The sequence below is a fragment of the Microtus ochrogaster genome, linkage group LG1 (genome assembly GCF_000317375.1).
Source record: "Microtus ochrogaster isolate Prairie Vole_2 linkage group LG1, MicOch1.0, whole genome shotgun sequence".
NCBI classification, from domain to species: Eukaryota; Metazoa; Chordata; class Mammalia; order Rodentia; family Cricetidae; genus Microtus; species Microtus ochrogaster.
The window spans coordinates 28,808,490-28,820,266 of record NC_022027.1 but is presented as its reverse complement, the minus strand read 5'-3'; positions in this window follow the sequence as shown (position 1 = coordinate 28,820,266).

Here is an 11,777-nt window from a genome sequence, read left to right as displayed (position 1 = left end):
TATATATATAAAACAAAGCTTCTAACATTTTAAAAAGTCATTGACAGGCGGGAAGAAGACGTTTCCATGGTCGCAGATTTATGAAGTGTTGTGAAGTCAAGACTCAGCCCTGGGATTAAAGGGCTGAAATGAAACAAAGTGCGGAGACGCTTACCTTCAGACAGGCTAATCCCCAAACAAATCAAATCAGGGTTCATAGGAATGGAGCGGCAGCAAGGAGGAGCCCTTCCCTCCATGCATGTCAAAGGGAAGGGTGGCTGCTGAACAGAGCGCAGCTCTTAAGGAGGAGTGAATGCCCCAGGAGTGTCCACAGCAGTGATGGCCCGTCGAGTTGTCTGAGCCAGCGTGGGAATGTCCAGTCTAAAGTCAGAGCCCAGGCTAGGGTTCCTCCTGAGCCAAGACAGAGGGAATTCCTCCCCGCAAGAAGTGACTCCTGTCCCCTTCCCAGAGAGACAGGGTGAACTCCATTGCCCAGTGATCCCCTGTGTTCTGATGTTCGCATCTCTGCCTCCTCAAGTCTCAAATGGCAGAGCATATGAAAAATAAGACTAAATTCAAACCATAAATGTACCGAAGCTGTGAATTCAAAGAGGGTAGACCTTGAGCAAACACTTAGGAGCACAATGGCACCCCACACTTTTTCTATCACACTGAACTCAGAAAAGATGCATCTACTGGGCAAAGTTTTGGAGGAAGGGAGCTGTGATGAAAAGATTCAAGTTTTCAAGGCCTATGAGGGCAGAAGACAGTCAGATAGATGTTGTGATGAGGTGTACTGCTCAAAAAAAAAAAAAGTGGCTCAAAAGGGCTCCGGATGGTGCCATTTTATCAGATCACGTGGCTTGACTGGGCCCTGCTATAGTTGAGGTCTTGAAAGTCCTTCGAAAGCTCACGCACTGCAGGCTCAGTTCCAGGCTGGCTCTATATTAGACTGTGGGACCATTAAGGGGGTGGGGACTAGGGGAAGCTCTTTGAGTCACTGGGAGAATGCTTGCAAAAAGAATGATGAGATGGGAACCCCTGCTCACTCTTCTTTGATTCCTGACTATAAGATGAACAGTTTGACTATAAGGTGAACACTGTTTGCTCCCACCGTGATGTGCACCTCACCAGAGGCCCAATGCAATAAGCTAAGTAAGCATGGGTGAAAACCTCCAAATATGATGTGCCAAATGAACTCCTTCCCTTCGTAGGTTATTTCTGCTATTTTGTTTTAGCGATGAAAAGGTCAGTAACCCAGGCTCACGTTCTTAAGCCACGTCATGAGATAAACCCAGAACACATGGTAGAGGGTGCAGCTGGGGCTCGGTTGATGAGCCACCAAGCCTGTTTGCTTTAGAATGCCTCCTCCTCATTTTAAAGATATTAAAACCCACAAATCAAATAAGCAGTAATTACAGGCAGACCAACCAGCTCCTCTTGGGGCTTGGGGAGAAATCTGGGAGGCAATTTGTCCGATGGGTGAAAAACGGAAACAGTGCCGGGAAGTAGTCAGTAAGAGAATGCTTATTTGGTATGCTCAAGGTCCTGGGTTCAGTACCCAGGGCTGGCAAAAATCAAAGTGCAATAGGAAAAAAATGCAAATGATAAGAACACACACAAGAGCGCAAGAAGGAATGCAAACAGTTACACTTATAGAAAACACTCGTATGCGCTTAGAGCCAAATAAATCAAACTGTAACAATTCGAGGGCGGGTTTTTCTTAGCATCAGAAAAGATTCAAATGAATAAGGTTATGTGAGGGAGCAGGGGCATGCTGCAACCAGCTCCCCGTTCATCTTGTCGGTTTTCCTTTTCTAGAAGAAAACTTGGTAGCAGGTAACACCTGCCCTACAAATGTGTATCCACTTTTATCCGGCAATTCTGTCTCCAGGTGTTTATCCCAAGGAAACAGTTAGGGACGTGGAACCAACTTCGAGTACCACATGAGCATCTAGTGCGTGTGGTACCTTCTCTGGAGTCCTTGCATCCAACTTCACTGCACACACACAGCTGGATGCCAATGCTTCCTTCCAAACACGTTGGCCTGCAGTTGTATGAACTAGGGGGCAGTAATCCGGGAACTAGGTAGGCAGATGCTATATATTATGCCCTGCAGCTGAAGGTCTTCTCTTCCTTGTCTGCAGTGCCTTGCGCATGCTAGCAAGGGCACTACCATAGAGCAACCTCCCAGAAGTTCCTTTTTATTTTTAATTTGTATTGTCTATTTTTCTTTATGTTTGTGCGTTCACCTGGGTAAATTTATGTGCTCTCCATTCGTGAAGGTGCCCTTGGAGGCTAGAGGGTGTTGGGTCCCCTGGAGCTGGAGTTAGAGACAACTGTGAGTCACCTGATGTGGGTGCTGGGCACTGAACCCAGCTCCTCTGAAAGAGCAGCAAGTGTTTTTAATCACTGAGCCATTGCTCCAGCCCCCGAGAGTTCTTAATCTAGTCCATGGATGAACCTGGGATTCTACTAAAGTGCTGTCTGCTTCTCTGTGCTTTTGTTTTGTTTTGGGAGAGTGGATCGCACTGCCTTTTCTGATTCCTAAGAGGGTCCAAGATGCATTTAGGAGAAGAGTTAGTAAGAGAAGAAGAAACCACGACCATCTGAAGTGACAAGTTAAAACCTATACGCCCACAAGTGTGTGATACATTTTACACACACACACACACACACACACACACACACACACACACACACACACACTGTTTCAGGTGACATGCCAGGAATTCTGACTCAGATTGGTTTAAGCAGAAAAGAAATTAGTGAGTCATGGAAATGATTGACCTCTGTGTGGGGCTCATCCCAGGGCTGGGATCCCCGATTCTTTCCATCCCCAGCTCTGCGTAGCTTCATTTTCACTTACACTCTCTCGATAGGAGGCCCCAGGAGTCTTAGCTCTATGCTGCCAGCTTAGATGTAGCTGCAGAAACAGCTACTCTTTCTTCTCATTCTCAACGATCCCCTAAAAGGTCCCGAGAGTCCCTTGGTCCAAGCAAGAGAGCTGGGACGATCCTTGAGTCAGTCAATCTCGTGGCTATGGGACAGCCTGGGGAGTAGTCACATCTCCCCTCAAGACAAAAGACTCAGAAGAGACCATGGGTTTCCTCCCAGGAATATGGTGGAATGTTGAACGCTGTGAACAGGAAGAGGAAGAGGGGATGTTGGGAGGTAGAAACATCAGTGCCTATAGAAGCTGTAGGCATTTGAGGGCCTCCCATTGCATTTCCAGCACTGGAGATTGCTGCTTTGAGAACCTTTGCCAGTTCATTTTTAAAGCTTCAGATTCTGTGTTTACCTATTAGTGAGGTCAACCCTTGTCTGCTTAATAATAGGAAGTGCTTTGTCATAGGGACAGCCAGTAAAGAGTCCACTGAGCAAGCATGAAAAGGTGCGTTTGGATCCCAGCACCCACATAAAAGCTGGGCAGTGCATAGACCCCAGTGCTGGGTGGGAAACAGTCAGGGACAGAGACAGTGGGTTCCCTAGAGTGCCTTGGGCAGTTAACCTAACTGAATGGATGAGCTCCAGGCTCAGTGGGAGACTGATACCAGCTCCCAGCTCCCACAAACATCCAAGGGAATATGTATGTCTCTTACCACAGACACGCGAAAATACTTTATTGTAAACGGTCTCTTTTGCCTGTTTTCAGAAATCATTTGGCATTTTAAAATATGCATAGAGAGCATGAGAAGATAAAATAAACAGAAGCAGCCAAAGTACCCAACAGCACGCAACTGATTGACTAAGTTACTCCTTGCTCATGTAAAGGAATACTGTGAAAGCAAAGGTCACATAATACAGACCGATGTGAAACAGCAAGTTATGGACAATCGGGCCCAGTGCCTTTAGAAGTTCTCCTATATGGGCACATGCAATATATATCAGAGTATACTAGATGATGGATGGTTTTTCTATTTCCATATTTCCTTCCCCTTTCTCTAACACTACTGCCACACCCTCAAAGACGCTGTTTGAAATAAACAAGAATAGTGAGTACATTCTGTGTTTTGAGCAGTGACAGATACATTTTTGAAAACTCACTGAAGGGGCCCAAATCAGACTGGGCACTTGTTGAGTGAAAGACTGTCTTTTATCAATCTGGTCCTTTCTCTCTCTCTCTCTCTCTCTCTCTCTCTCTCTCTCTCTCTGTGTCTGTGTGTGTGACAGAGAGAGAGAGAGAGAGTTCATGTGTGTGTGTGAGAGAGAGAGAGTGTGAGTTCGTGAGTGTGAGAGAGAGTTCATGTGTGTGTGTGTGCACGCATGCAGTGTATATTAGCCATGTTGCTTATCAAATTCAGGACCTCTTATGGATGCTCTGCAAGTGTTCTACCACCACTAGCAGGCATTTTTCTCGAAGTTTTTAAGTTACATGTTTGTTTATTTATTTATTTATTTATTTATTTGGGGAACTGAGAACACATGCCTTGCCCCACATATGGATGTCAGAGGTTAACTTGGAAGAGCTCCTGAACTCCTTCCACCATGTGGGGTCTGGGGATCAAATTTAGGTCATCAGGCTTGGTGGCAAAGTGACTCCATCCACTGAGCCATCTCGCAGACACACGTGGCATTCTTTTAACAGAGACCTACCAGATGGAAGCAGTGACAAGAACATTGCACTTAGCTGGTTTGTATTTAAATGCAACACGGCATGCCTACTATACTTGATTTTTTAATTAAGTTTGTTTCACAGAATAAATGTCACTTTCTAATAATATTAATTCTACCTTAATTACCAGCTAGTGATAGTGCTAAGGACTATTTTCCATGTGCAAGAAGTGTATGTGTGGTAATATTCCCCAACATATATGCCCACTTAAAACATTGAACCACTGTATTACCTCTTGGCAACTGCTGTAAAAGTGTGCCTACTTTAAGTCAGAGGAGACCTGGCATGGCAGCTCATGGTGAACTGTGTTAAATATACTGGAGCATGTTGGGGTGGCCCAGTAGACAAGACAGGTAGAGGTCACACCAAAGGACCACAGCAGACATGTTCGCGGTTGTTGGGAAAGTGGAGGGGGGGGGTATCCAGCTAAATCTGAACTTCAAACAAATAGCAAGTGTGCGATTTAAAGTGAGATTATTCTTTTGGCACTCGTACCTAGACACACAGGACATCCGAAAATTGAAGGAGGGTGATACCCTCCAGGCAGTCAGAAAATAAACCTTCAGTTTCAGGAGACACTCCAGATGGGCACAGAAGTAAAAACTTGATTAAGGATGCTTCTGGGTGTCATGAGGGAGGATTGAAGTCTCATCTAAGGGGAACACTAGCCTGTTCTACAGGGCAGGGCTGCAGGGTCAAAGTTCAGTATATTTTATGGCCATATTCCAGTTTTGTGGATGTGAGAGGAAGCCAAGGAGCCACACAGGCACTGGAACAGACAGCAGTTTGGGAACGAAGTGAACTGCAATGTTCATACTAGAAGTGGCCACAGTCCCCAAAGGGCCTAGGTAGCCTTGGAGAGAGCCACAGGAAGGAACAATGAAGGGACATGAGACCCAAGAAGATCAAGACCAAGGATGATGTCTGTGGTCTTCCATATCTGCTGTGAGGCACTACAGATCTGGTAGTCAGCCGAATGTGGACAGCAGTTGTTCTGCTTTGAGCAAATCTCCTTCATTCTCATGGGAAATGCATCTTCTGTTCAGGGAGGGACTTATTCCTCCAGAAATTCTCAACACAAAGCTAAAACAAAAGTCCCTCTCTTCCTAAAGTACCATCCTATAGAACTGCCCGTCATTTCTGAGCAACCGCCCCCCCCCATGCCCTCCTGAGCCCAGCTGCACAAAACTCAGGGGGGAAATAAACACAGCTTAGAGTTTAATGTCAGCTTGTGTGGAGAAACCCCTTGCAGATAAGATCACTCTGGAGAATCTTTAAACATGCAACCACACGCACGCACACACACACACACACACACACACACACACGTTAATAAGGTCCACAATGAAATTCTTCCCCAGTAACAAGTAAATGGGCCAGTTTGCAGTTAGTGGCCAGTTATACAGAAAATATTTCTAGATCTTTCTTCTAGATGCTCAAGTCATGACAATTCCTGGAAGCTGAGAAAGTGCGAGTCACACCAAGTCCCTGGTCTGATCTTTTTCAACAACATTCCTCACCTTTCAAGTTTTGTCGATATTAATCTTCACCATTTAGCCAAACGAGATCAAAATGGTACCAAACCACACCATGAATAAGAAGACCATTTTCACTAAATGGTAAGAAAGGAAAAAAAAATTTAGGAACTCCGCATCCAGTAATGTCACAAGTGATATTTGGAAGCCAAAAATTATTATTTTAGGGATCCCAAAGTAACCCATATTTATGGCTCACCACCTTAAACTCCTGTGTCAAGGGGGAAATGGGCTACACTGGGATGCTGCACAGTTACTATGGCTACTGCCTTATCAATCATTGAGGATGACCAGTCTTCCATCCCTGAAGATGCTATTGCCATTACAAACGCAGAGAGCTAACAGAAAGCTCTGGTGTCTTGCTAATGGTCTTTTTGACTGAGATCATCTTGGTGTCTGGGAGTCGTTTGCCTTCAGCTTGTGTGTTCTTTCTTGACTTCCCCAGCTAATCCCATTTGCTTCATTCGCACACAACAGTGTTGTAAAACTCCCATCTCTTGAATCATGAGATTCAATGGGGCATGTCCTAGCCCACCAACAGAGATGGGAATAAACCAAGGCCTCCTTTCATGCCATCCCCAGGTCTGCGTGAGAGGAGCGCTTGGCCTCTCCCATATGTGCCTGGTGAGGTAAGAGCCAGCATTACCCGAAATAAGGTCCCGTTACTCTTCCTTCCGCTGCTACCCTTCTGCTGCCCAACTATCCACTCTTCTTTTCACCTATAGTTTAACCTAAAAATTCATCCTGATCTTGATGCATGCTTTAGAGGAATTTTCTAGGGACCTCACATACTGCCTTCAAATATCACAAAATACTGTTGGCTGGACATGATTGGCACACACCTTTAAACCCAGCACTTAGGAAGCAGAGGTCAGTGGATTTTAGTTAATTCAAGGCTAACCTGATCTACATAGCTAGTTCCAGGCCAGCAAAAACTGCAGAGTGAGACCACATCACAGAGGGGTTAGGGACAGAGGAGGAGATTTGTCATCTGATAAACTGACCAACAAAAAAACCACTATCCAGCAGGATGTTAAAGTGAAGACGAATTTAGCCTAAACATTTATAGAAAATGTCCACTGATAGTTTCAAGGCTTTGCACTTTATGCAAAGGAAAGAAATAAAGGAATTAACTATTCTGCCAAAGCAGGATCTCTCTGTGTAGCCCAACCTTGGAGTGTAGACTAGACTGGCCTCAAACTCATAGACACTTGCTTACTCCTGCCTCCATTGTACTGGGATTAAAGGCATGTGCCACCAAAATTTATTATTGTTATCACTTCACTTATGTGCATGTGTCTATATTAATTTGTGCCTTGTGGTTACATGCCTTCAGAGACCAAAAGAGGGAACTGAACTCCTTGGAAGTGACAGGTGATTGTGAGCCGCCGAGCAGGGGCACTGGGAACAAGATGGGTCCTCTGGAAGAGGAGCAAATGCTCTTAACCACTAAGCTACCTCCCAGCCCCAAGAAAATGCTATGTCAATATCTATAAAGGCAGCTTTCTCTGATTGAAACCTCTCTGTCTGTGTGAAGTGAATCGCAGAAGCAGGCCCTCAGCCTCTCTCTACTGGGACACTGTAAAGGACACTGCTCTCCTGTGGTCCTAAGAAGACAGTGGTTTATTCATTTTGATATTTTATACATCTCTTCTTTTTTTGTTTTTTGTTTTTCTTTCAAGACAGGGCTTTTCTGTGTATCTCTGGCTGTCCTGGAACTCACTCTGTAGACCAGGGGGCTGGCCTCGAATTCACAGAAATCCGCCTTTGCCTTTGCCTCCCTGAGTGCTGGAATTAAAGGTGTGTGCCACCACCTCCCGGTTTCTACATTTCTTTTTACTTCGGGACTCATCTTGCCATTCAAGAGTTGCTTTCACATTATCGCTACCAATGCTGTCCCCAGCTCCCATCCCTGCTGCCATTGTCCTGGTTTGTTTCGAATATTGATCAAGGGAGGATAGATCCACTGTTTTCTCCCACCATGCCTGCAAAATACCTTTAAAGATTTAAAGAGAGGATGGAATGAGGGCTCAGTAAGAGGAGGATTAAAAATTAGCCCTGTGAGGCTAGAGAGATGGTTCAGTGGTTAGAGCACTAACTGCTTTTGCAGAGGACCTGGGTTGAGTTCCCAGTATCTGCATGGTGGCTCACAACCTTCTGTAATTCCAGTTAGGGGACACGATGCCCTCTTGTGGCCTCTGCTGGTACCAGGCTGGAAGACAGGACACAGATTACATACTGGCAAAATATCCATACACATAAAAGATAAACACATAAACCCAAGAAGATTTTTTAAAAAAATAAATACATTAAAAAAATAAACAATTGGTCCTATTTTTACCATGCTCACTGAAATTTTTTTTTCTAAATAGTGGGCTAAATACAAATGATTTTTCCAAAAAGCTTCTGGGGCTGGAAAGATGGCTCAGAGGTTGAGAGCACTGGCAGCTCTTCCAGAGGTCCTGAGTTCAATTCCCAGCAACTGCATGATGGTTTACAACCATCTGTAATGAGATCTGGCGCCCTCTTCTGGCCTGCAGGGATACATGCAGGCAGAGCACTGTATACATAATAAATAAATCTTTTTTTTTTTAAAAAAAAAAGCTTCTGAATTTTGAAACAAAACAAAAAAAACCTATAAAACAAAATGTCAAAATAATATCCCTTTAAGTAAAATATTAGAATAGGAAAAAGAAATCTACCTATAAGCAATGACAATTACTTTTTTTCCATTATGTTTGGAATCAGAGATGCAATTTGTACAGTTATGCCCCCTAAGATTTCGTGTGTTGCAATGTAATATCAATATCTATAAGGTAATGTATCTGGGGGAAACAATCTATCTTTGGGAGAGAGTTAGAGTCAGATGAAATCATGAAGCTAAACCAACCAACAGGGCACTTATGGCTTTTTACAAGAGGAAGAGAGAAAAAACTAGCAGGCTTGCCATTTATCTCTCCATGGAATGTACACACATGTCACAGCGCACTAAGATTCTACCTCAGGGCCAAGCAGGTACTGGTGCCATGTTCCAGGACTTCCCAGCTTCCAGGACTAGGAGTCGGAGGAATTCCTATTCCTTAGCAGGTACTCAGTCTTAAGGGCTTCGCTATACCAACAGGAAGTTGACTAAGACACACAAGTTCCTAAGTCACAAAAAGAAAATATTTTCTCTGGGAAGTTTTCACTGTAGCCCAGCGGAGTGCTGAGGCCAGTTTACTGTAGACTGCAAGAAGTAAAAATAGAAATTTCTCCTTACCTTTTCTTTTTTTTTTCTTACCTTTTCTTTTAATACTGTCATGTAGGACCTTGAAACCAACATGAATGCACATATTTCTGCCACAGAACACTTTCTGATATTTGCAGCCTATAGGGACTTCACTTCAGGAGTTAAAGGCCATTGTGTTGGCCTACCTTGGCGTGGTTTGGAATACTAGCTTTTAATCCCAGCACTCCAGGGGCAGAGGCAGAAAGATCTCTTGTCTATATATCAAATTCCAGCACAGTCAGGACCACCTAGAGAGACCCTATCTCAAACAAAACAAACACACATCACTTACCCTGGTATTTCTCTTGCTATCATCTCTTAGGAGCACCAGAACTAAGAAACAAAAACAGCCCAGGCCCTCAACCCAGACCTTACAGTTCCCTGAAGGCAGGTTATAACACGAGAAGATACCAGCAAGAGCTGGCAGACATATACCAACCTGCCTTAGGGTCCCAAGGGCCTCACTACACAGATAATTTGTCTAGTGACAGAAAGTAAACAAAATTAATACATAGTTATAGATATACAGAAAAAACACAAAAATAATTTGTCTAGTGACAGAAAGTAAACAAAATTAATACATAGTTATAGATATACAGAAAAAACACAAAAAGCATAACCCCAGGACTTGGGAGGCAGAGAAGCAAGTGAATCTCTGTGAATTTGAGGCTAGCTTAGTCTTCATAGTGAGTTCTAGAACAGCTAGGGCAATATAGAAAGTCCCTGTCTTAAGAACAAAACAAAAAACAGAAAACGTAAAAGAATATAGTTTTTAAAATCAAAGTAAAGATGCCAAGTTTCCAGAAGACGAAACTGATTTGGAAAATGATGGTTTCTTAAAATATACACAAGTTCTAGACATAGGGTAGTGTCATTAAAGAGATGAAGAGAGGTTCTTTTCTATATTTTTATCTTATGTGTATGAGTGTTTGCCTGCATGTATGTACGTGCACTGGTGCCTGAGGATTCTGGGAGAGGGTTTCTGATCCCTGGGACTGGAGTTACAACCAGTTGTGAGCTGCCATGCAGATGCTGGGAATCGAACCAGCGTCCTCTGCAAGAACAAGTTAACCAATAAGACAACTCCCCAGCCCCACGAGAAATCCTTAAATAAACAAGTCACATGCCTTTTAGCTCTGCTCTTCTCATTTCTAAGATAAAACTGAACTGAAGAAAAATCTAAATTTATTCATCTGGATAAAGGGCAGGTATGACAACCCAACCCAAACCAAACTCAGAACATCTAAACAAAAAAACAAACAAACAAAAAAAGTGAAGTGGGTCGCTGCCCCCATGGCTGCTCTGAGCCTAGTAGGTCCTCTCCCTCCTGAAGGCTTCCTCCTGTGTGGCTTTTCTTCAGCCTTGACTGTACCTGTTGTTGACCTTGGGGTTTAGTCATTTTGAGCGCTTTCTTCTTCTCACTGAGTATGTTTCTAGGTGATTTCATAGCTTTTACTACAATCTATAACTATTGATCCTCCAATTACATTTCTAGCCCCACCTGAACCCCCAAATCCAGACAGTATGAACCAGGCAGGAGGCAGGATGGGTCCTTTTCCTTTTCCCTGTCCATCCTCTCCCTTCTTACCATGGCCATTTCTCTGGAGGGACATAGATGCACTCCTTATCCTCAATCCAGAAAAATCCAGTTCCACCCTTAGCTTTACTCACTCTCTCTGGGATCCCCCTCAACATTCATTGCTTGCCCTGTGACCTTGGTGATATCGTCTGGTTTTCCAGACCTGTGGACACTTTTGAGCCCAGCTTTCTCCAAAGCTCTAAAGCTCTGGCTGGGTCAGGAGGAGGAGCTGTGGCCAAGCCTACAGGTGCCTTAGAGAGTCTCTCCTGCAGCAGTCCAGGTGGGAGATGGTTGACCAGTGGCTAGATGGACTCATGAATGGATATGTTATATCCAGTCAGCGGGAGGGACTCGGGGTGTAGCTTTAGTATTATAGCTACATGCTGACCGCACTCACGTCTGCGAATGTGGCTCCTGTTTATGGTCTGGTTCCCAAAGCGGAGCTATTGCTCGGAACATGGTGGCTGTTTTTTCAAACAGCAGGGTGTTGCCAATCACTGTCAAATAAAGCAGTCTCAAGAGCGCTGTTCCAAATGACCCGATGTGCAACTGTCTGGGCTGTGGGCTGGAATATTAAATGACATTGTGTTTCCGCGGCTTGCCGGGCTGCTTGGCTCCCAGCTGCAGTAGAAACGTTTTAACGAAATTAAAATCTCCGTGGGGGAGGGGAAAGCAGGGACTAAAGGTTGCACTGAGGGCTGAGATCAGAACACTGGCAAGGCAGGGGACACTGGACAGCTTGATTCCTATATTTAATTACCGTGCGGGAAGGGCTAAGACAGAGAGTCTACTGTATAATTT